Genomic DNA, 10114 nt, shown 5'->3' with positions numbered 1-10114 from the left:
TCCTGATCCGTAAGGTGCTCAAGCTTGGTGATTGTCAGTAATTCAGGATATGCTTGCTTTTCTTTAAGTGAACTAAGGGATAAGCTATCATGCTGTGCCATTTCTTTTCCTGTGCGTAATGCCAAGGGATAGGGCTGCAGGTGCCTGCTGGTTCACGGGACATCCCAGAGCTTTGTACACAGCTTAAGTGATGGAACAGGAAAGACTCCAATATGGTAAAAACGTGATTTCTAGTGTTTTGGTACGTATATTCAAGTCAGTATGGGTCCATTTCAGACAGCATCGTCTCACATCTGTTTGTTGTCTCATATCAAACGCATTTTTACTGATTTGGCTACATACATACTCCACCCATAGTTTGCGTATTGTCTTCTTAGGGTGAGGTTTGCCTGCTGAACAGCGATACAAAAGAAGCTTAAATTACAGAAGCAGAGAAGCAGAGACAGTCTAGAGGCTCAATACAGTAGGGATCAGTTAGAGTATTACTTTGAAGTTGTTGTGTTCTGGTCTTAGGTGGGATGAGAGACGGGTGTGAATGTTACAGCCAAGTGTTTTTTCCCTGGTTCATTGCTCACCTGCTGCCATGCAAGCCAGCTCTTCTTTTCCCTGCCTCTGCTTTTCTTGTTGCATGCATATGCATCGCAAAAATCTCTGAACAGATTTATTTTCACGTTTTAACAGTGTATAGCTAGAAGTGGGGCTTATCTCATCATCTGATGGAGATTGGTTGTGTATGGGGAGTTTGCACGAATTATTAGCACCTCACCAAAAGCAAGGAACAGAAAAAGAAAGAAAAAAACACCAAACCACCCTAAAAGCTGCATAAATGACTATAGCTGAGCCAGCAGGAAATATTACCTGCAGTTTGCAGAGTCCTCATTTTGCTCAGCACTGACTGGATGGGGTTAACAGTGACCACTAATGAAGGAGCTCTGCTACCTGTCTGAGCAGTGCTCCAGTCTTTGTTGCTGCGTTATGAATGCACTGCTCCTCCTGCCACATTTCTTCACGCCCTCGGTTGTTATCTGAGCAGTGGTAGCCCCCACGAGCGATGCAGTCAGTGCCTGCTTGCTCCAGGTGCTCCATAAGCACAGCAGAAGGATGCCAGGGGGGCTTGCAGGCAGTGTGTGCATGCTGTTGCTCTCTCCAAGAAGCCCCTGTTTTGGCTAGCTGCAGAAGAAACCATTTTTTCCTTGGTCAGATCCTTGCAAACGCAGTGCAAGTGTACAGAACGGTACGGTGTCTAGCTGTCTTTTCGCAGTACGTGCAATGAGGTTATCTATTTTTCAGGCAGAGAAGTGCGTCCAGGCAGTTTTGGAGAACTGCTGGCTCAGGCTTCACCGTCCACTAATCCAAGTTCAGTCACTTTCCTCTGAAGAACCTGCATCAAGCCGTGGTTTTAAAGCTGCAGATGGAGTTCTTCTCGCAGGACTGAAAGTGCTGAAGCTCTCTGAGCTCCGAAGGCACCCTGAACTCATGTGAGTGTGACTGGCTGCTTTGCTTTTGGCAAGAGACCCTTTAGAGCCCCAGAGTGCGCTGTGCAGAGTCTCTAAGGAGAGGACTCCTGAGGCCGAATTTATTTGTATCCCACAGGAGGCTTTTTCTTGGTTGGCAACGTGCTTAAAAAAGAAAGAAATGCAAATGGGCATTTCCACGTGACTGTATTCTGCTCAGTGCAGTGTCTGCCTGTGTTGCAGACTGAGCTCCGTGGCATTGCAAAGAATGCACCAAAGTAAGTAGTGCAGGAGAGCATTTTTTCCAGTTAGAATGTTGGCCTTCCAAAGCAGGCCTGCCTTGGTTGCACTGGCTTGCATCTCAGCTGGTGTTCTGTTGTCAGGGTTCCCGTATTTCTAGCGGTTGTCAGGGCAGGTGGCTCATGACAATCGTAAGGCCGTGGCGATGTGACGGTAAGAATGTCCATGTCAAGTACAAGATGGCTGTGTGGGACGAGGGGAAGCCATGGCCTGACAGCTGCCCTTCTGGTCAGCAGTGGAATTCTGGCGGGGTCCATTAGAAGGCCATTTCTCTGTAATGCTTTCTCTGTTGGTTCCAGTCAAGATGTGGCCGTTGTATGAAGTAAGTTTGTGGTTGCTGTGAAGCTGGGAGGAATGTTGACTGCCTTGGGGGTTGAGAGGCCTTGCAGCAAGATGTGGAGAAATGTGAGGGTGGTCCCCATCTGCCCGAAGAAGAGCAAGCGCTGCGTTCTGCACCTGATGCGGCAGCCCTGGCTGTACGTACAGCGTGGGGGGGGCGAGGGGCTGGAGATCAGCCCTGCCAAAAGGGAGGGATCTGGGCGTTTGTGGTTGCTGACAACTTGAATCTGAGCTGGCAGTGTGCCCTGGGCACAGGGTTTGAGTTTGGGTGGTCCTTTGGGGAGCCAGGGGTTGGACTTGATGGTCCCTGTGTCCTTTAAGAAGGCCGAATAGTCTTTCAGTGATTGTTCTGGGCAGCTCACACCACTGGGTGTATAATTCATTTCACTTGGGAATTTCAGGGTCAGACATAAATGTTATTATCTGCTTTAGAGAAAGAAGTGGGAGGCTGAACTGATATTTGGAAAATGAAAATGTTTAAATGTTTTTTTGCAAGATAAGCCCTCAGCAAACAGTCGTCCTGTTCCACTTTTGGCCAGTCTCAGATGCTTGTCTTCCAGAATGTCTGCGTGTGGATGAATCACAACAGGATCCTGGGAACTTTTAAGAAAGGTAGGAAGGAGGAACCGGGGAACTACAGGCTGGTGAGCCTCACCTCTGTGCCTGGGAAGATCATGGAGCAGATCCTCCTAGGAGCTATGTTAAGGCACACATGAGACAAAGAGATCCGAGACAGCCAGCATTGGCTTCACCAAGAGCAGATTGTGCCTGACCAATCTGGTGGCCTTCTGTAGTGGAGTGATGGCTTTGGTCGACGGGGGAAGGGTGGTGGATATCATCTACCTGGACTTCTACAGAGCCTTTGACATGGTCCCTCAGCACATCCTTCTCTCTAAATTAAAGAGGTATAGATTGGAAGGATGGACTGTTCAGTGGAGTAGGATTTGGCTGGCTGGACACAGCCAAAGGGTTGTGACGAATGGTTTTGTGCCAGGGTGGAGGCTGATCACAAGCAGTGTCCCTCAGGGGTTGGTCTTGGGACCTGTGCTCCTCAGCATCTTCATCAGTGACACAGACAATGGCATCGAGTGCACCCTCAGCAAGTTTGCAGATGATACAAACTGGGCAGTGCAGTCGATAGTCTGGAAGGAAGGGAAGCCATCCAGAGGGACCTGGACAGGCTGGAGAGGCTGTGGGTGTCCCATCCCTGGAGGCATTCAAGGCCAAGCTACCCATGTTTGCCTTCTGTAGTTATCAGTGGGGCAAGAGGAAAATGAAGAGTACAATGAAGTACAGAGTGCTTTTCTTGTCTTGTTCAACTGCAAGTTCCTGTTTTCTCAAGGCAAAAACAATTAAGGCTCAGTCAAAACAATTAAGGCTCAGCAAAAACAGTTAAGGCAGTCATTGTAAGTATTAATTTCTGATGATGGTGGCTGCCTGTGTTCGGAGGTCACACTTAGTTGAAGCACACTGCGCCTGTGGAAATTCTGCTGAGCAATTAGCAAAATACCCTTGTCATTAGGAAGAAACAAGAACACTGTTGTCCATAAAGTAATCAGTGGCGTTTAAGCAAGTGACACCCTCTTTGTTTTACAGGAGAAAAAAACGACAGGTGAGCCTAACATATTAATTAACTGAGAACAAAACGTTAGGAAGGACAAGACTGTGCTTGAGTTTTCCCAGTAATGAGTGCCTGAATTCCAGAGTGGTTTCTGAATCTTTGTTTCATCCTACGGGTCCTATGAAGGACTGTGCCATCATTGTAATCTGCATCAGAAATGCCTCCTTTCTCAGTGCAAATCCTGCCATTGGATTAAGGGCAAAAATAATGTGCAGAGTAGGACTTCTATAGTACTCCATATTATAGAACTCTAAAGACAGACTATAATACTCTATATTACAGGGACTCTAAAAACAGACTGCTTCAACACACTTGGAATCAGCACACCTTTGAATCTGATGCAAAGAGATGCATGTTTGGTTGTTTTGTTTTGTTTGTTTTTTTAAATCTCTTTGAACAGCCAGATCAAGTAGCTGAGCAGCCTCGTTCCAGCTTTTCTGTAAAACTTGAGTCATGAGGAGTGCTTCTCTAACAGTGGTAGTGTTTGGGACACACGCTTCTCTTTTTGCCACAGACTGAGCATTGTTCTCTCTCCTTCTTCATATCTTGCAGGAAAGATTGCTTCACGTGTAATGAAAAGCTAGTGTCCAGAAGATCACTGCGGCCAGATGCCAATTTTGATGCCCTCGTCAGTAAGACTTGTCCAAGCCCTGATGTATGTGAAACTCATCAGGAGGGAATGCTGGCAAGAATCAGCTAACACAGTAGCAGCAAGCTTTCAGTGACAGCGTTAAGGAAGGGTGACGATTCAGGCTGGGAGCAGGTATGTCATCACCTGACTTGACCACATGTAACTTGATGCTAGAAATACACCACGTCCTCCCTCCCTGCATGGCAAGAGATGGCTCTCTTCTCCTGCAAAGGCAGCCGAAGTAACTTCTGTGTGCTGACTAGAGAGAGAAAACTTGGTGTCACTCCTTGCAAGTCCTGTGGCAGCCAGATATTGTGTGATGAGAGTTGCTGTCTATTTACTGTGTTTGGTTTCTTTGCTTTGCCATGCTGTACACGAGTAAAGGAAATGAATGGAATACGAGATGGTGACCTTGTTTTGTTTGCTTTGTTTTCCTTGCTTGGTTGTTTTTCCTCCTATTGCTTTTCAGTAGTGCGCCTTTTGCTTTGCTTTCCATTGTCTTTGTGTCTGTTTTGTTGGCTCTTTGTCTTAGCTGTTTCTTTCTTTGCATTAGCTTCTTCCTCCCAGAGGAGAGCATTCCTTGCCTTTTCAGAGGATGGTTCTTGGCTTTGCTTGGAGTTTCTCCCTTGCTCTTCATTCTTGGTTGCCTTACCTGGCTTTGCCTTCCTTGTCCCCTTGCCCCGGCCTTGCTCTTCCTTTGCCTTCACTTACCTGATGTGCTCTCTCCCTTGATTGTTCTGTTCTGTCTGTTCCTTTCTGGCTTCTTGAACTGCAGCCTCCTCTCTGGGCTTTCCTGCCGTGCTTGATGCATTTGCAGCTCCTTGGAGTTTCCCAGGTGGGTCCACGCCTCCTGGGCCTCCTTGCCTCTTCCCTTGTGGTGCTCTTGTGGCTTTTTCTCCAGCTGGCTGGATCCACGCGGGCCTATTGCCCCATTTTCTCGGCATTGGTGTATGTAGATTGTTCTATGTCATCTTCCCAGGCCTAGATGCTGAGTTTTTGCCTCTTCCAGACTCTGTTGTCATCTTTGCTTTTCCGTGAGAGTGTATTCTGTTCTGTTATCGTTGGTTGCTTGTTTTTGAATTTGGTGTTTGTTGTTGTTTCATTTATTGTTGTTGGCTTTCTTTGATGTGCGTGGGGTTTTTTGTTCTTTTTTTGTTTGGTGCTCTTTTTCTTTTTTTTTTGCTGTTCATTTCTTTGCACTGTATTTTTTTCCTAGTAGCGTTTCTTTTCCTTTCTCTTGTACTAGAAATTTTAGCTCCTAACACTAATCCAAATGTATAAACCACAAGTCTGAACTCTAAATCACACAGGTGTATGGGAACTGTATAATCACAGCCTGACCCTCTGTTTGACTACCTGAGGCGAGTGCTGAGTCAGCTGCAGGGGCACAGGTGATGGCAGTTTGACCTGAGTGACCGTAAGGGGTGGACCCTGGCTGCAGCCCTGCTAGACCCCATGTAAGGGCTGACTCCCAAGGAGGAAGGATCTCTATCTGGAGGTCACCCTTAGTGGAGCCCTTCTGCGCGCCCAGGGTACGGGTAAGCTTTTTATGTCATTCCTCCTTTGGAAACGCGCTCATCTCTCTGGTCCTTTACCTATTTGCCTTACAATCTGTTTGCCCTGCACACAGGTAATGTTTAACCCTCCTAATGGGTAGCCCTTATCTTTTTCTGTAAATGCAACAGGGATAGGGTTAGCCCTCATCAAGTAAGGGCCACCCTTAGTCCTAACAGCTAAGGGTAGCCCTGAAGGATTCCCATTTTGGTTATGGTTAACTCTAATCGGATGTGGTAACCGTTGACCTGTCACTGAAGGGAAGCCCTTCATCCTAACCTACTATGGTAACTCTTCATCCTAAACGCTAGCCTCTAACAGTAACCTTTAAGCCAATCCTTAGGGGTTTTCCTTCAGCCTTTGCACTGACTGAACTTGGTAGCATTTCCACGTGAAGCCTTATCTAATGCAGTAACCCGCCAATCTGATGCCAAAGGGTAACGGTCCGCAGTTAGTAGTAAGACTAAATAGTAGCACTTAACCGTAATCCAGCAGGGGATGAGGGCGAGCTTGTCTTCTGCCAGGGCGAGCGGCTGCGGGCAGTGCATCTCCCAGCTGAGGTGCCTGTAAACATCTGCCAGCTGTCCTTGTGGACGGCCCGTCATCGTCATGGAAACTGATTGTAACAGCACAAAGGTTCCAGGAGCGTGGGTGATGTCAGCTGTGACATCCTCTGGGGGGCCTGGAGCCGCCCTTTTTTGGCCTTGCAGCCCATCAAGCCAAAGCCTGCTGTCCTGCACGTGGTCCCACCGGGCAGAAACTCTTGGGACGTAGGAAGGTTCAGGGGAGGGGACAGATGCCTGAGGGCATTCTTTGATTCCATCCCAAGAGTTGTTTTGTCTTTGTTCTTTCCATGTCGTGTGGTTTTCCTTTGCTTTTCCTTTTGCTATTTAACATCTTTTCTTTCTTTTATGCTTCTTTCTCTGTTGCTATGCCTTGCATTGCATTGCATTGCTTTGGTTATTTGTTTTTTTTTCCCTTTGTTTCGGGCCAAGCCGCAGGGGCTGCTAGGGCAATGTCCTCACTTGGAGGGGGAGGCTGGGTTTCCCATCTGAGGGCTTCATGCACAAATAGCAAGGAAAACTCAGACACAGAGCAATCCTAAGCAAAGGCACGCCTTTTCTGAGACACTGTCTCAAGCTCCCTGAGCTCTTTTTTCCTACGAGGTAACTCCCCTGCTTTTTTCCATCTCTTATTACAACAAGAGAGATTTCCATCGCTCTTACAACAGCTCGCCAAATAATGTTCTTACCCACAGAAGCTTTCCCTTTTCCCTTTTCTCAGTAAGAGTCGCTTGAATCCCGGGCTGATTCCCTAAAACCAAGTGTAATTGTTCTCCTTCCCAGAAACCAGTCACCAACAGAAGTTGTCCTGTTAGCCCACATCCACCAAAAATCCCTCAAATACACTATTCTTACAGCCAAACCAGACCATTTTCTGTTCAGTTGCAGTGCACTTACGGACCGTATTTCTAGTCTTGTTCCTGCTGAGGTAGTGGTAAAGAAACCCCAGTCTGCCTGACAGCAATACACTGCTCAGAGTAAAGCTGCTGGAGCACACAAAATGCTGTCAGGCGTCCGAGCTGAGCAACAGACTTCATTCCTGAATTGCACAGCTACCAGTAGAAGTGACCTCCACGCTGTTTGGCCTGTCCAAGGAGTTCACACAGCTCTGAGTACCCCCATTTCTACACAGAGTGGTATCCCCCGTCGGCTATCAGCTGCTACTGTAAGCCTTTCTGCTGCTTGAAGCCAGAGGGGCCAGACCCAGCTGGCCCTTAGGGACCTCCTTTGACCCAGGCCTCCAACGGAAGTGTACCACTGGTTAACCCAGAATGGCAACTGTAGACCAAGGCTATCACAGGCACAGTTTTCCCTTAGCCAGGGAGCGGAAAGGACTCAGTCCAGTAAATGAAGATGGAACTGCTTACCCCTTTGTGAGGAGGAGGGCTCACACCATACTAAACAAGAGCAGAATTTGAAGCAGTGATCCTTCCCTTGGGGCAGCCAGCCCTGAAATGAGGTGAGGGAGGGGTGGAACCAGGCTGCACCCCTTTGTCATCCAGGTGAGTTGCTTCCCTCTTTTTGCTCCTGAGCAGAACAAGATTTGATGAGGAGGAAAGCCTGTGAAGTCCAAAAAGACTGCTTTCCTACTTCCTTCCCGTTTGTGTTAGCTGGCTGTCACGGAGTGATCTAGATCAGTGTATGCCTGTGGCGGGGCAGTGGGCCTGTTTTCCTGTGTTTGGCTTTGCGATGATGCTGTCTTGAGTTCATGTGCTGGACTCTTGTATTTCGTGTCTTTGTTTTGCTTTGCTCTGTTTTCCTTGTTGTTTGACGTTCTTTTGTCAGTCTTGCTTTATTGCTGCTCCTGTGTTGCAATACCTTTGTTATGTTCAGATGTGGTGATTGATACTTTTCCCTTTCCCATTCTTGGAACTCTTTTCTCCCTCCTTCAGGGTGTTCCTCTTTGTTTCTCGGCTTTTCAGGTGATTTTGCTTTGCCTTCCTTGGCTTTTTGGAACTTGGGAAAAGGTACCGAGGTGCATGGATATGTAGAGAAAGCTCTCCTGCCTGTGGCTGGAGGTGATGCAAAGGAGGCCTCCCGAGCAAGCACCACAAAGGCAGCTTGCTTCGCCAGAGGCTGCAGCATAAGCTCGTGTTCCTTGTGGAGGACTCCGTTGTGCATCTGCAGGAGCTGCCTTTGCATGGAGGATTTTGTGGAGTTGCTGCCAGTCGTTGCTCGGATGAAGTGAGGCTTTTGTCCTTGTATCTGTGCAGGAAAGCAGTGCGGAGGGAACGTGTGTGGTGAGATGCTGAGGAGAGATTGCCTTCCTTGCCCCAGCAGGCTGCTTGTGTCCTGGTGATGCACGGTGACGAGAAGGCTGCTGTTTCTGTGAGTAAGCCTGCCACGTGGGAGTAATGGCTTGTGGCCTTTTGGGCAAGTCTCTGAGGAGAGGTCTTTGGGCAGGCTGGTTGTTTTGCTGGGCAAGTGCCTGTTTCAGTTGTTTGTTGCCGTGCTTGGTTGGTGCTTGTTTGAGAATAGTGGTCCTGTAGACGAGCAGTGCTCTGGCAGCAGGGGAGTGAGAAATGTCATGTCCACCCAGTCTTCTCCACGAGCCTTACGCTGCCTTTCCCCAGTGTCTGTAATGGCTGTAGAATGGCAGGGGGAGAAATGGGGAAGAGGGAGGTGCGGTTTCTGTGCATGCTGTGTCCACGGAGCAGGTGTGCAGCTCCTAAGAGCGGGAGCCCTGCAGAGCGTCCTGGGTTTGTTTGTGCTTCCTTGTTGGAGCTGTTGGGATGCTTTTGTGGGTGCTTTGTGCGTTTGAAGTCCCTGTGGCACTCTGCTGAGACCAGTGGTGTCCTAGGGAGAGCCCCGCTGCCCCCTTTTTGTTCGGGCTGTTTTCTTCCCTCGGGAGGTTTAAAGGGCCTTCAGAAAACCAGCAGTACAACTTGCTGCTGCTCCAGCCTGTCAAGTGGAGATGATGAAGTGTGACCGCCACTGGGGCAGGGAGGAGAGCAGCTAAGAAATGGTGTTACCGTAGACTGTGTGGAGCTTGTTCTTGTGAAACGGTCCCTTGTGCTGCCAGAATCTCTCTGACTTTCAGCCATGGCCTCTTCCTCCTGGCTTTCAAGATGTTCAGAGGCATTGCTAAGAAAGAAAGAGCAGAGCTCTTCCTAGGCCCATGGCCGAGTTCACCTTTCCAGGTGTATGCCAGAGCATGAAGCATGGTCAACAAGGACGGGGTAGCAGCAGCTGGAGAAAAGGGGAAGCTTCACAGAGCCCCCCGCTGGAGTCCCAGGGTGATGAGCTGAAGCTGATTTTGGCAGCATGAAAGGTGGTTTTCCGGGATGTGTGCCGTATAGGGCTCAGGGCTGTCACTGGGGTTGCTTTCACAGGACCCCCCCAGCCCAGCTCAGGACCCACGGTGAGTCTGTGGGTGACAAATGTGTCACTGAGAGACAGCATCAGGGTGGGAATGCGTGGACCATAGCGCCCAGGGCAGAGCCAAGCGGTGCTGGGGTTGGGGGGAGGTCACCCCAGAGGAGAAAAGTCTCCCCACGGAGAATGGATTGCTTTAGCTCCCCCACTAAGCTCCCATTGCCTCCCAGTATTGTCTAGAGTCTTCTTGTGCAAAACTCAGTGCCCCCAGTGCTGCCTGCGGCCCCTCAATAGCCTCCCAGTGCCCTGCAGTGGGCTTCCCAGTGCCTCCAGTACT

General features: G+C 49.0%; 1 long non-coding RNA gene across 2 annotated transcripts; it reads left to right on the top strand.

Annotated features, from left to right (window-relative positions):
• Positions 1-1405: 1405 nt before the first annotated feature.
• Positions 1406-4747, top strand: LOC121107160. Of its 2 annotated transcripts, XR_005840780.2 has the most exons (5): positions 1406-1478; positions 1594-1732; positions 2054-2230; positions 2590-2705; positions 4267-4747. It is a non-coding gene; the product is annotated as an uncharacterized LOC121107160 (long non-coding RNA). The 2 variants fall into 2 exon arrangements; XR_005840781.2 differs by lacking the exon at positions 2054-2230 and having other exon boundaries at positions 1442-1732.
• The last annotated feature ends 5367 nt before the right edge of the window (positions 4748-10114 follow it).

Source organism: Gallus gallus, chromosome 18 (assembly GCF_016699485.2).
Source record: "Gallus gallus isolate bGalGal1 chromosome 18, bGalGal1.mat.broiler.GRCg7b, whole genome shotgun sequence".
NCBI classification, from domain to species: domain Eukaryota; kingdom Metazoa; phylum Chordata; class Aves; order Galliformes; family Phasianidae; genus Gallus; species Gallus gallus.
Note: the sequence above shows the minus strand (reverse complement) of the source record. Positions and strands in the feature narration are given on the sequence as shown.